The following is a 12,953-nucleotide window of genomic DNA, read 5'->3' as shown; positions in this document are numbered from 1 at the left end:
CACTCCCAGCCTGGAAACTTGCTGGACAGACACACTGACGGAAAGGACCAGTGCATGTCTCCCAGCTAACAGGAGGGGAAAGACTATAAGACCCAAGGACTTTCCCACCAAGCGCTAAATGGGCTTCCCCAAGGGGCTGTGGGCCCCCTCCACCTGAAGATATTGTGCAGTCACCCTGCCCTCCTGGGCCACTAACTCAGCATCTCTGGGTTCAGTGAGAAGCTGCATTTTTTACAAGCTCCAAAGGGGATATCCGTGCACAGGAACATTTTGGGGTTGGTTCTACATCTTGATTTGGGTGGGGGTCATGCAGTGTTCACAGCTAAAAAAAAATCATCAAAGTTGACACTTAAGGTGCACCTGACAAAAATAAAACAAATACTGTAGCGCCTGGCTGACTCAGTTGGTAAAGCGTCCAGCTCTTTGTTTTTGGCTCAGGTCATGATTTTGGGGTTGTGAGATTGAGCTCAGTGTCAGGTTCCCTGCTTGGCGGGAAGTCTGCTTGAGAGTCTCTTCCTCCCTCTCTCTCTCTCTCTGCCCCCCACCCTCCCACTTTCTAATAAATAAATAAAATCATTAAAAAATTATAAATAATAAATAAGAACCAGCCTACCATGTGTCTGGAGCTTTGGAAAGAGAATCAGGGGAGGCTGCCTAGAGGAGGAGTCCTTTGAGCTAAGCCTAGACATGGAGGGGAGCAGGGGACAGGACAGAGGGAGTAGGGAGGCCCACAGGGAAGGGACTTGTAGCCAGCCACAGAAGCAGGGGGCAGCAGGTAGGAATGGATACAGGTGGATTCTGGGGCCTTGTCAGGCAGTGGTCTCACCCCCACCCAGGGACAGGGTATCCTCAGAGGCCCGCAGGCTGCTGTGGTCAGCATAGGTAGCCCATGTAAACTCCCAACTTGCCTCCAAGTGCACCCAGGTCACTCTCCCCAACAAGCCGGCATTGTGTGGGGTTCCAATGCAGGGCAAGAAAAACAGAGAGCCCAATTGTCCCTGTCATAATGGGTATATAATTTATAATAATGTCAGCTATTAAAGGATTTTTAGTAATTAACTGACAGTGGTGTGCTATTTCACTGCATTTTTGCCTGCCATAATGATCTTGAACTTTGCAAGACGGTTTTGAACTTGCTCAAAATAAGCCCCAAACACAAAGAAGGGCGACAGCATTCCAAACAAGGGGTAAGAGGGGTTGGACAAAATGGGGCTGTTCTTCTCTCGGGGAGAGGGGTGAGCTGTGCACAAGTAGGGAGATCTGAGGTCCACGGTCATCCCAGAGAGCTGCACAACCAGTAAAATGCCTGCCAGGCCAGAGTGGGGAGTAAAAGCAAGTCAGCTGTTTCTTAATAGTGTTAAGATACATTTTTTTTTAAATACACCTTGTTTGCATGATGCACAGCTAGGAATATTTTTCTCTTCCCCAAAGAAATAGGCTTCCAATCTCATTTTTCTTGAAATATGTGTCTCTGTTGGTATATCTTTTGCTCTTTTGATTTCTAATAGAAACATAGGAAATATTTCTTTTTTTCTATTAATCCCACTAAGAAAAGATAAAGCCAGCATGAGCCCATTGGTAAATAGTAGCTGACACTGGCAAGGGTTGGGGGGAGGCATTAGGGAGTGGAGGGGTCTGTGGCAAACTGGAGAGCCCAGTGTAAGCGAAGTATCTGTTGTTCTGGTCTAGGCAATCAGGACTGCAAACCCTTGGTAGAGACTCGTAGATGCCTATGGCAACCTCAGTTCTCCCTCTTTCTCTTTAGTAGCAGAATGAGGATTTCTTTTCAGCTGGGCAAATTTTATCCTGGGGAATTTTACAGTCTTCTATCAGTCTTTCTTCCTGTGGGTGAAATTTCCCTGTCTTTCTAGCCCTCTCATTCTTTCTCCCCCCATTTATACTTTTACTCATTCACACATTCATACATCAAACACATGCACTTTGGGCAAATTAGTTAACATCTCTGAGTCTGGGTTTTCTCCCTGGAGGTGGTAAGGCATTTTACTGGTTGTGCAGCTCTCTGGGATGACCGCAGACCTCAGATCTCCCTACTTGTGCACAGCTCACCCCTCTCCCTGAGAGGAGAACAGCCCCATTTTGTTTTGTGTGGCAGGTCAACTCACTGAGTTGTTTCTCTTGCCAATATCCCTTTGGACCCTTCTCAACCTCCTTCATATCCAACCCAGCAGTGGAAAGGAATAGGGAGAGAAGGGGAGGAAGTCTTTAGAGGGTGGTCTCTCAGGTCTAGGATTCATGTCAGGGTTGACTGGTTTTCCTTTCTTCTGTCTGATTCAACCCTTACCACCTCCAGGGAGAAAACCCAGACTCAGAGATGTTAACTAATTTGCCCAAAGTCACGCAGTTAGAAAGCAGTCGACTCAGCCTTGAAGCTGGTTCTGACAACCTACAAGGCCTGTGGCCCCCACCACCCCATCCTCCTGCCTTTGTGGAGGTCTACATGCTGTGGACGTTCTCTGCAGCCACAGGCCAGCACCACAGAGAAGAGCCCATTGCACTTCAGATGCTTCATAACAGACTGAAAAAGCATTTGCAATTCTGCATCAAATCTGCTGTGGTGGCTGCAAGCCCATTGTCAGGAGAGGGAAATAGGAGGGCTTGGCTAGCACACTGCGGGAGCCTGGAGCCCTTGCACACGGGCCTGGAGACGGTGGGGGACAGCTCTGTCCTTTAGGAAGCTTTGAGCTGCAAGTAATGGGAAATCCAACTCAAAGTGGTTCTTATGCTAAGAATAATAATAATGCTTTCATTATTTCATGGATAAAAAAAAAGAACCCTAGGTTCTAAGAGGCGTTCCACAAGGTCATCAAGGACCCGGTTCTTTCCGTCTCTTTGCTTTTCCATCCTCAGTGGGTTGGTTTTAACTGTGGCTGGCTCCCCCATCACGGCAAGAGAGCTGTTGCAGCTCTGGCCAGCACAGCAGACACAATGAAGAACAATTCTCCTACATCCTCCTTCCTAAAAGTCAAGAAACTTTTCCCAGAAACTCCTAGCGAATATCACCCCAAATCTCCTTTGCCAGAACAGGGTCACCAATGGACTTTAGCTACAGGAGTTTCCTCTGTTAGGTGGCTAGGTGCCTTCTGCTAACCCCTCCCCCCACCCGGCCTCCTCGGCGTCCTGGGAGGCTGGTGAGCAGGGGCTGCATCAACACGCAGCCTTGCCTTTGGCCTCCAGGTTGGACTCAGCCAGTGGGCGACATCAGAAAGTACTCCCAGGCAGGAAGAAGGAGCGGCCAGGGTGCTCACTCCTCTGTGTCCTCCTTGCTGGGTGGCATGGGCCCACAACTCCTGTAAGGCAGCCCTCTCCATGCACTCTCTCCTGGTTCTCATTCCTGCTCCTATGCTCAGGGGCTTCTCCAACCTAAGGGGTAAGAACAGCTGCTCCCCATTGCCAGCCCAGGCTCATTCACCAGCTCTGTGCAATGCCCAAACCCTTTACACACCCTTGTAATTAGGCCTTTCTCCATTTCTCTCAGTTGCCCATCCGAAGGTGCATTCTCTACCCTTCCTGAGACCAAACAGTACACGAGGCAGAGGATAACGCTCCCTTTGAAGCCTGGACAGTCTCCTGAGCCTCTTCCCAGAGGTCTCTTTTGCACGGCACCCTCAGTCCATCCTGGTAGGTGGCATATCCCTGTCCCCCATGCTGACCGCCCCATCTTTGGCAGCAGCACCACCAACCATTCAGGTGCCCAGGAACAAAACCTGGGTGTTGACTCTCCCGTCACCCTGCCCCCAACCCAATCCAGAACAGTCTTCGCTGATCCTGCCTCTACTGGTCTCTCCCATTCCTCGCCTTGTCCCAATTTCAGGCCTCCATCACGGCTCATCTGCTGCGTGACAGCAGCCTCCTAGGTGATCTCCCTGCCTTCGAGGCAGGCCACTGCCCCAAGAAATGTCTGCAACCACAGCTCTGATCAGGATCGTATTCTCCTACTCCACACCTGCCCTTATGGCCTGCTAACTACACTCCAAATGCCCTCACTTGGCCATAAAGCCCTATGCATTTAGGCTGCTACACAGGTTCCCAGCCCCATTTCTTATTGCACGCAGGACCCCCGGGCTAGACAGGTTCTATCAGTCAGCTACTGCTGGGTACAAAGTCATCCCAAGGCTCAGCTGCTTAAAATAACAATGTATATTATTGCTACCAAGTCAAAGGTCAGCCGGAACTTTGGCAGCTCTGGGCCAGACTCAGATGATCCTGGCTTGGCTCACTCACGCATCTGCCAGCAGCTGACAGGTGGGCTAAGGACTAGCGGGTCTAGGATGGCCTCACTCCCTTGTCTAGCGGTTGTCTAGGTGAAAGGAAGGGACTGGGTCATATGTCACTCATCACCCAGCAAACCAGTCTGGTGGGATACTAGATACAGGGTTGTCTAGAGCTGCAGAGCAAATTACACAGCTAAAAACAACAAACTGGTATTTTCTCCCAGGCCCTGGGGGTCAGGATGCCTAGTGTCACTTAGCCAGGTATCTCTGGCTCAAGGACTGTCCCAGGGCTACAGTCAAGGCGTTGGCTAGGGCTTCTGCCATCTCAAGGCTCCAGGGGTAGACCTGCTTTTCCTCGCTCACTCCTAAAGATTTGGGTAGGTCTCCGGTCCCGCTGGCTGTTGGCCAGAGGCACCCTTTCCTTGCCAGATGGGGTATGGGGTCCTCCAATAGGCACTCCCCGCAGAGCATCTGGATTCCCTCTGAACCAGCAAGAGAGCAAGAAAGGGAAAGCAAGATGGAAGTCACACAGTCTTTCGGTAAGCTAATCTCAGAAGCTCCAACTCATCTCTTCTGCTGTATTCTGTGCGTTGGAAGGGAGGCATGAGTCCAGGAGATTACATAGGGCGTTCAACTCAGGGGGTGGGGATTATAAGGAGCCACTTTGGAGGCTGCAGTTCACACCTGAGCTTGGTCGTAGACTGGTTTCCAAACCACAAGAGTGAGTGCAGAAGTGTGTAAGATCGCTCTTAAGACTGGGCTCATAACATGCATGTGTTTGGCCAAAGCAAGCCACAGGGCCAAGTGCGGATTCAAGGCACAGGGGAGATACACGCCATGTCTTGTTGAGAAGAGCTGCCTAGTTACATTGCAAGGAAGATATGGGCAAGGAAAAATGTCCATTTTTGCAAAGAACCAAACAGGCTTTCCCACCAGTCCTCGAAAATGCTTTGTGCTTTCTAGCCTAAAGGCTGTTGGATCCAGTTTCTTCTTCTCATACATCTAAGCTCCTCCTCCACCAGTTATCATCCTGTCAGTCATCGAGGACCAACTTATACACTGTATTAATTTCCTTTTGCTGCTATATCAGATGATCACAAGCTTGGCGGCTTCAAGCAACTCAGATTTTATTGCCTACAGTTCAGGAAGTCTGAAGTCCAAAATGAGTATTACTGGTTTAAAATCAGAACATCGGCAGGACTGTAAACCTTTCCAGGGGCTCAAGGGAGCTTTTCCAGATTCTAGAGGCAGCCTGCAGGTCTTGGCTCATGTCCTCTTCACCCACCTTCAGCACCAAGAATGGCTGGTGGGTCTTTCTCCTCCTCACTCTGACATGAGTTCTCTCTCTCCCTCTTCCTTCTGCTCGTAAGGACCCTTGTGATTACAATGGGTCCCCACAGACAAGCCAAGATAATCTCCCCACCTCAAGGTCGGCTGACCAGCAACCTCAAGTCCACCAGCAAGTGCAATTCTCCTCTCCATGTAACCGAACAGTACTCGCAGGTTCCAGGCACCATACACCATACACAAGTGCCTTCCCCGGAGGCCGTTCCTCCACCTACCACCCCCCCCATCCATGAATGCTGATGGCGGCCATGTTTTGTTGAGCACATGCTATGTGCCCACCAGTGTGCCCAGGTCTCCTCTCCCTGACTGATCCCACCCATTCTCATACTCCCATGAGGAAGGTTCTATGAGTGTTCTGATATAGACTCAAATAAATTAAGCAACTCCCCAAGGCTCTCCAAGGAGCCACCCAAAGAGCATGTGCTGGATAGCAGAACTTGAACTTGCGTCTATCAGTCTCTGAAGTCAGGGTCCCAAACATACACTCATGCTGCCTCCTCTGAAGTCACTAGGTCCCTTCTAGAGATCCTCCCTCCTCGGTGCTCCCATAGCTGAGGAAGACTGGGCCTCTCTTTGAAGAGATATTCTTCTGAAGTCTCAGTTTTGGGCAGGCCGCCTCCCCACCTCAGCCATCAAAGTCATAACAGTAATTATTTAACGAAGATCTGCCATGTACCAGAACTTTCTCATCCATCACGTCTCACACCCACTGCTAAGGCAGGTCTTATTTCCACTTTCCAGAGAAGGAAATGGAGACTCAGGGGAGGGGAGGCCTCAGGGTTCACTAGTGTCAGTGCTGGGAGTGGAACCCAGGCCTAATCCCAAAGCCTGTTCTTGCTTTGCTAGGCCGCCTCTGCCGTCAGAAATGCCCCTGCCTCTGTAAGCCAGTGTCACTAGCTGGCTTTCAGCCAGACACATCTGTAGCCCAGTCATGCTAACTAGAGTTCAAATCCCAGCTCTCCTACTTTCTGCCTGGATCCGCCTCAGTTTCCCCATCTGTAAGACTGACAGCACCTACCTCCCAAGGGCTGTTGGTGAAGAATAAGCAAGCTAATGCATCTAACGTGCTTTTGACAGTCACCGCCATACGGTAAGCATTCCCAGTGGCTGGAACTGGTCAGCTGGGGCTCATTCAAGGGCTCCTGCTCCAACGATGGCCATACTCGCTGTTGGCTAGGCAGCTCTCCTCTGTGGAAATTCAGCACCCCAGACTACCTACACAGAAGGTTATCTGGAAGAGCAAAATAGATCATTGTTGAGAAAACGCTCTGTAAACTGTAGAGTGGGGTACCCACGTTGGCTAATAAGGAGCTTTCCAAAGTACTCAACAAGCAGGCCAGAAAACCATAGACCCCCCCTGGAGGACCCAGGGCGGCAGCCTTCTCAGTGAGGGCCCCAGGGGAACAGAGGGCCAGCAGCTGTCCTATTTCCTCCTCCCCTCCCCTTGCACACCGCCCCCCCACCCCCATCCATCCTGGGGTGGCTGAGGCTGCAGGAATGCGATGGTATCTCAGCAAACAGACAGTCTGTTCCCAGAGGAGCCGGGGCCGCCCCCAGGAGGCCCCACTCTCCCAGCCACAGTAAACACAAGGGTCTGTCCTCATTATCAGCTTGGCTCAGCAGCAGCGGAGACAGTCTGCCCACTGGAGACTCTCCGCAGTGCGATAAGCCGCTGGGCCCCTTGTTGGCTGTCCTCCTGGGGCTACAGCCAGGCTGCCCGGGAATAGGAATCCTAGAGCTGGCCTGGCTCGGGGCCTAAATACCTCCTCCAGGGGTCGGGGGCTGAGGGTAGGGAGCTGGCTGCCTGTGCAGGGAGCATGTCAGTCACTGAGACGGAGGAAGCAAAGGACCAGAGCTGTGCCAAGGGGTAGGGCCATGTTGTCAGCAAAACTCTCCATTGCCCTCAAGGACTTCTGAATCCATTTCTCACAGTGCTTTGGGAACCCCCTTTGTCATCATCATCATCTTCATAGACTGTACATATGGACAGTAGTGCTGCTCCTTCCAGTGTTTTCCAACCCACGTTCCAGTCAATGAATTACCATGGGGAAAGCCCTTAGCTCTGGACCTGGTGAGGGCTCAGAGAAAGTCAGGTTGCAGGAAGGAGGGTGATAGCATTCTCGTCATTATTCAAGTGGTGCAGGGAACCCCCAGTCCCTCAAAGGAATACCAGCTAACTCTTCTCTGGGATGGCCACACCCACCATGTCCTCAGTCTCTCAACTCACCGAAGGTGGGAAATGCTGGGCTAATGGTGTCCCCGTTTGACGGTGAAGCAGGCTGGAAGGGCAGGTAGGTGACACGCTTTGAAGGCTGTATAGACAGGACATGACGCTGCCGAAACAAGCCACAAGCCCTCAGACTCAGAGTCTGACGAGTTTTTTCCATCCTGGCCTCTGCCTGCCCTTGGCCAACCACTGAGGAGCTGAGACTGGGTCACTGGTCTGTGTCCTGGATCCTCGCTGGGGTCAGGCAGAGGCAGATCAAGATCCTGGGGGTGGAAGATGAGCTGACAGCTTCTTTGCAGCACTTTGGAAAGCCGCAGTGAATCAAACTCCAAATAGCCAGAGGCAGCTGTGGACCCACAGGGTGAGCACTTGGCTGGGAGTCCAATAGCCCTGGGTTCCAACCAACTGCTATTTTCAGGCTAGTGACCTAGGGCTAGGCCCTTACCCTCTCTAGATTTGGTCCCAAGATCCTTATATCCTTACCCCTAAGATAAATCCTCCCCTCTGCCTTGGCTCCCTCTTCTGAGAGTTGCTAGGAGAATGCAGTGTAATAGGGCCCATTAAAGCCCCCTGTTTTGTAGCTTCTGAGTCAGATGTCCTCTCTCACAGATCAGCTGACTTTCAAACCCCTCACCACCATTCAAGGCCCAGTTCAGATGCCTCCTATCTGGGCAGCCCTCCCTAATCTCTGAGCTAGCATAACTACAGCCTCCTGTCACATCTCTCCCAGGGTACCCTCTCCCTTGTGTGGGGTCAAAGTTTAGGACGGATTCCTCATGGCACCCCCATTCCCCAGCATAGAGTGCAGACTCATTAAGTGCCTGATACAGTAAAGGAATGGGCCATCCAGGTGAAATGGCCACTCTACCCCCTTGTTAGTCTCCAAGCCTTAGAGAGCATGTCTCCTCCCCCTCTTCGGTAAAGACTGGTAAAGACCCCTGAATGGCAATTCTTCCTGGACATGGCTTCCTTCCTTGGCCACCTTCTGCTCTCAGCTCCAGATGCTCGTGTGATCCCTAGACCTCCTGAGTTCTCTCCTGACTCCTTGGCCTGGCCTTCGAGGCCCTTCCCAACCTGGCCTCAGTGTCTGCTTCCTTCTTTCTCTGGCCTCTGGTCCCAAGAGTGCCCTCTACCTGGGCCTTGCTCTCTGCTCTTGACACTCACAGAAACATCTCTGCTCTGAGTCTACAATCCAGCCACTGCCATCACCAGCACAGGGCCTTCTGCTGCCTCTTTTCTTCTCAACACCGCCCACTGCCCCCCATAGGTACTCTCTCATAGGCAAGGGACCTGCCAGTGGCATTTGGTTTTCACAAATGTGTCCACCATCACCTTCCCCAACAAACCAGCGGGGCCCCTGAGTCTCCCCTCCCTCATAGCAACAGGCTCCATTTCTCAGGATAAGGGAAAGGATAGGCACTGAGCTGCAATTGGGAGCATACAGAATGGTCCCCAAGGTGTCTCAGGTTTTCTCCAGGTCACGTCTTTCACCTCATGCCCACTAGAGAATTCCCGATCCACCATCCACATCTCCATCAGTGCCCACATCACAGGGCGCTCCTTCTGTCCATGGCCATAGCCTTGGGCCTCTGGCTACCTCCCCAGGCATGGCCATGGCCGCTCTGCCATCCACCCCGAGCCCCACCCCCGAGCCCCCATACTCCCAAACAGGAACCAAGGGTCCTACTCTAGGCCAGGTACTGTTCTAGGCCCAGGGTGGAATGGGGTGGTACACAGCAGTAAACAAAACACACATGGTCCCTTCCCTCATGGAGCTTGCATTCTAATGAAGGACGTGAATGAAACAGACAATTAAAATGAGTAAAATGCAGAGTATTTTAAGTTACTTTCAGTATAGGTAACTTCGCTGCCATTGAAAATAAGGACTTTGGCTAAAAATAAGAGAGAGGAGTTTGGGGTGTGCAGGGAGGAGTTGCTATTTCAATGGGGGAGGTCAAGTGGGCCTCCTTGAGAAGCGGACATCTGCTCAAAGCATTGAAGGAGGCAAGGGGGTGGGCCTTGAGGATCCTGGGGCAAAAGCATTCCAAGCAGGAGGAACAGCCAATGCAAAGGCCCCTGCTTCAATGTATGTCCCTTCCTCTATCCATCACATTTTTCATGCATTTACTTGGCCTTTTATAGAGTTCAAGGGTGTTAGAGGAAAGTGTTTACTTGGTCACCTGTCCCACTGTGCCCGAAGCTCCTTCGGGCAGGGACCCCATAATGGCCAACTTCATAGTCATCCCACAGGCCACCCTGACATGTCCAGAAGAGCACACACCCAGACATACACACCCACACTTGTACAGAGAGACCTATGCACTGCGGCCATAGAGAAGGGCTCAGTTATTGTCTAGGACATAAACTGAAGGAAGGGTAAATACCAATTAAGCTCACCCAGCCCCACCAAGTTTACAAAGGTCTCCCTTATGCCTACCCTTTGAGCTGGGACCTGGGTGGTTATTAAAGCGAGGCTCAGAGAGACCAAGGTGAGCAGACTGGTAATTTGTATTTGCAATACTGGAAGCTAGCTAGCTCTTCTGATTTCCATCCAATGTAGGATTTCATTTCTTAAAACAATAGGTCGGATGTGAATACAGTACAAAATTCAAAATATCCATAGAGACATAGACATGTCCCTTTTGTCCTCTCCCCCAGCCCTCTCTGCCCAGCTCCCAGCTCCCTCCCTGAAGTTTGAGGGCACTGACCAATTTATTCCCCATTTACTTAAATGGGGACTTAGGCCCCCCTCTTTCTGTGATGAGGCTCTGCTTCGCAAATACATCTGACAGGACAGAAACAGACTTGGAGCCTCTCCTCTGAAAGCATCTCTTCTCTGCTCCTAGAACCCAGGCTCTCTGGGACCAGACTTGGCATCCACTTGATTTGCCCAAAACCACAAGCCTCTTGGATCCATGCCACAGTCACTGCATGGCCTACATCTCAGTCCCTGGGGAAGATCTACTCATCAGGAGGGACCCAGTGTCCTCAAAGAGAGGAGACAGGGATGGAGCAAGAAGCGAGAAAGAGTTAGCACGGGCTTGGGAGGGGCAAGTGGGCACGGAAAGAAAATGGCACTGTGCTGGAGTGGCTTTACAATGGGGACCCTATTTAATGACCTCTGTATTCTTCCGCAGTGGTTTTAACCGCAGAGGGACTATAATTCCCCATGAAAAGGATGGCTTTGGAGTCACTGGATGACCATCCTTACCACACCCTAGCAGGGTGCCCCAGACACAGCTCCAACCCAACCGTGGAGTGTGGTACATGCCTTCTCTTTACCAGGAGCAGATGAAAATGAGTCAGCACATGGCCTGCTGCCAGGAGCTCCCAGGCTAGGGGAGGACAGACGCTCACTCACACCAGTGGGAAGGTCTCAGGAGGCTGGGTGGAATCAAAGGATGGCACTTCTCCTGGAATGAGTAAGCGAGCGAGCGAGCGAGAATGCACAGGACCCCAGCCCAAGGGACCAACATATACGAAGACCAGAAATGGTAAGAGGAACTTACCAAAATGAGTGCCGGAGACCAAACAGGAAGTGTGGGCAAGGATCAGAGGTGAAGGGTCTGCACGTCAAGGGGGTGCGTCTGACTTTATCTTCTAGGTGGAAGTTTTCAAGCAAAGTTATGACCGGGTCCAGTTTGTGTTTTATTTGGATCTCTCACACACGGTGAGCTCTGTAGAGGATGGGTTGGAGGCTCCTGGTGTAGGAAATATCAAGGCTTAACTCAAGTTAGGGCAAAGAGAATGTATTTATAATGCTTTATTTCTTAAATAGGATGGTGGGAACACAGCATTAATGTTCTTTTTTATATGTCAGTTCATAATGGAAAAGAAATTTTAAAACTAAAGTCAGCGAATACAAGCTCCAGGAGGGTAAAGATAGCAACAGCTAATAATGAAGGTTCTCAGGCACTTAATAATAGTGCTTAATAGGCACTATTCCTAGGATTTTACACGTATGCATATATTTAATCCTCACAGCCCTACGAGGTAGGTGTTACTCCCAAATTACCCATGAGGATAATTTAGTACAGAGAAGTTGATTACCTTGCCCAAGGTCACCCAGTCAGTAGGGTATAAAACTGGGATTCCCTGTTCACACCCTTAACCAAGGTTTGGTCGCCACCATGGGGCCTGTTCACCACCATATCCCCAGCACCTGGCACACACCAAATGTACCCTAAGTTTTCTTTGGATGAATGCAGCCCAGAGAAGTTCATCAAGTTCTTTTAGATCCCACAGTCCTTCAAAATAAGGCTCCCATGGAAGCCTGGTTGGCCAGTCACCAGGTCCAACCCTCCTTCCCCAACCTGGCCACACCCCTTCCTCTCTCTCTTCTGTTTGTCGCCAGTCTCCATTCTCAGCTGTCCCAGGGTCACCATACTGGCAGCAGAGCCTGACTCAGCCAGACCAGTGGAGCCAGGCGGGCGGGCGACCACACTTCGGGCACCCGGCTAAGGACACCACCCAGGGCGAGGCGGGGCAGCATGTGGGGCGGGGCTACTGGGCGGGGTCTGAGGCAGAGCGGGACCAACGGGGGCAGAGGCACACTGCCCACAGGGCTGCAAGAAAGCTCCACCCCCTGTTAGGGCTGCCGGGGCTTGCTCCCCCGCTGCTTGTCGCACCACGCATTTCGAGACCCAGCTCTTTGGGGGACCTGTTTTCCAATGCAAAATGGCAGTGAAATCAAGAAATCAAGAGTGGGACCCTTAGCTGACGAGACACCGCAGGCTGCCCCTGAGAATACATTCAGCATGGACTTCCTGGCCCTTTGTTATTACCTTTCTTTCTTTTGACCAAAACTCCAAGTTTCTCTCTTTCAGGAAACTCCCAGAATACCTAGCTCTTGATGCCTCCCTCCTGGGAGTCCTGTCTTCGCAGTCTTGCCCAGCGATAAGCTTTGGTTGGTGTTTGATTTTGTTATGGGCTAAATTGTACCCCCACTACCCTCCCCCACCCCACAAAAATTTGTATGTTGAAACCCAACCCCTGCCCAGTACCTCAGAATGTCACTCTATTTGAAAATAGGGTTTTAAAATAAGTGATTCACTTAAAATGAGGCTGTCTATGTGGTCCCTAATCTAATAGGGTTGGGGAAATTTGGACACACAGAGAGACACAGTGGGTGTGTGGCCACAAAAAAA

General features: G+C 51.2%; 1 long non-coding RNA gene across 1 annotated transcript; it reads right to left on the bottom strand.

Annotated features, from left to right (window-relative positions):
* Positions 1-5,357: 5,357 nt before the first annotated feature.
* LOC131835230 (uncharacterized) lies at positions 5,358-11,530 on the bottom strand. Its single transcript, XR_009355113.1, has 4 exons — positions 11,316-11,530; positions 7,807-7,912; positions 6,598-6,810; positions 5,358-5,591 (listed from the first exon to the last, which is right to left on the bottom strand). It is a non-coding gene; the product is annotated as an uncharacterized LOC131835230 (long non-coding RNA).
* Between the last annotated feature and the right edge of the window lie 1,423 nt (positions 11,531-12,953).

This window comes from Mustela lutreola, chromosome 7 (assembly GCF_030435805.1).
Source record: "Mustela lutreola isolate mMusLut2 chromosome 7, mMusLut2.pri, whole genome shotgun sequence".
Taxonomy (NCBI): domain Eukaryota; kingdom Metazoa; phylum Chordata; class Mammalia; order Carnivora; family Mustelidae; genus Mustela; species Mustela lutreola.
This window is presented reverse-complemented; position numbering and strand designations above follow the sequence as displayed.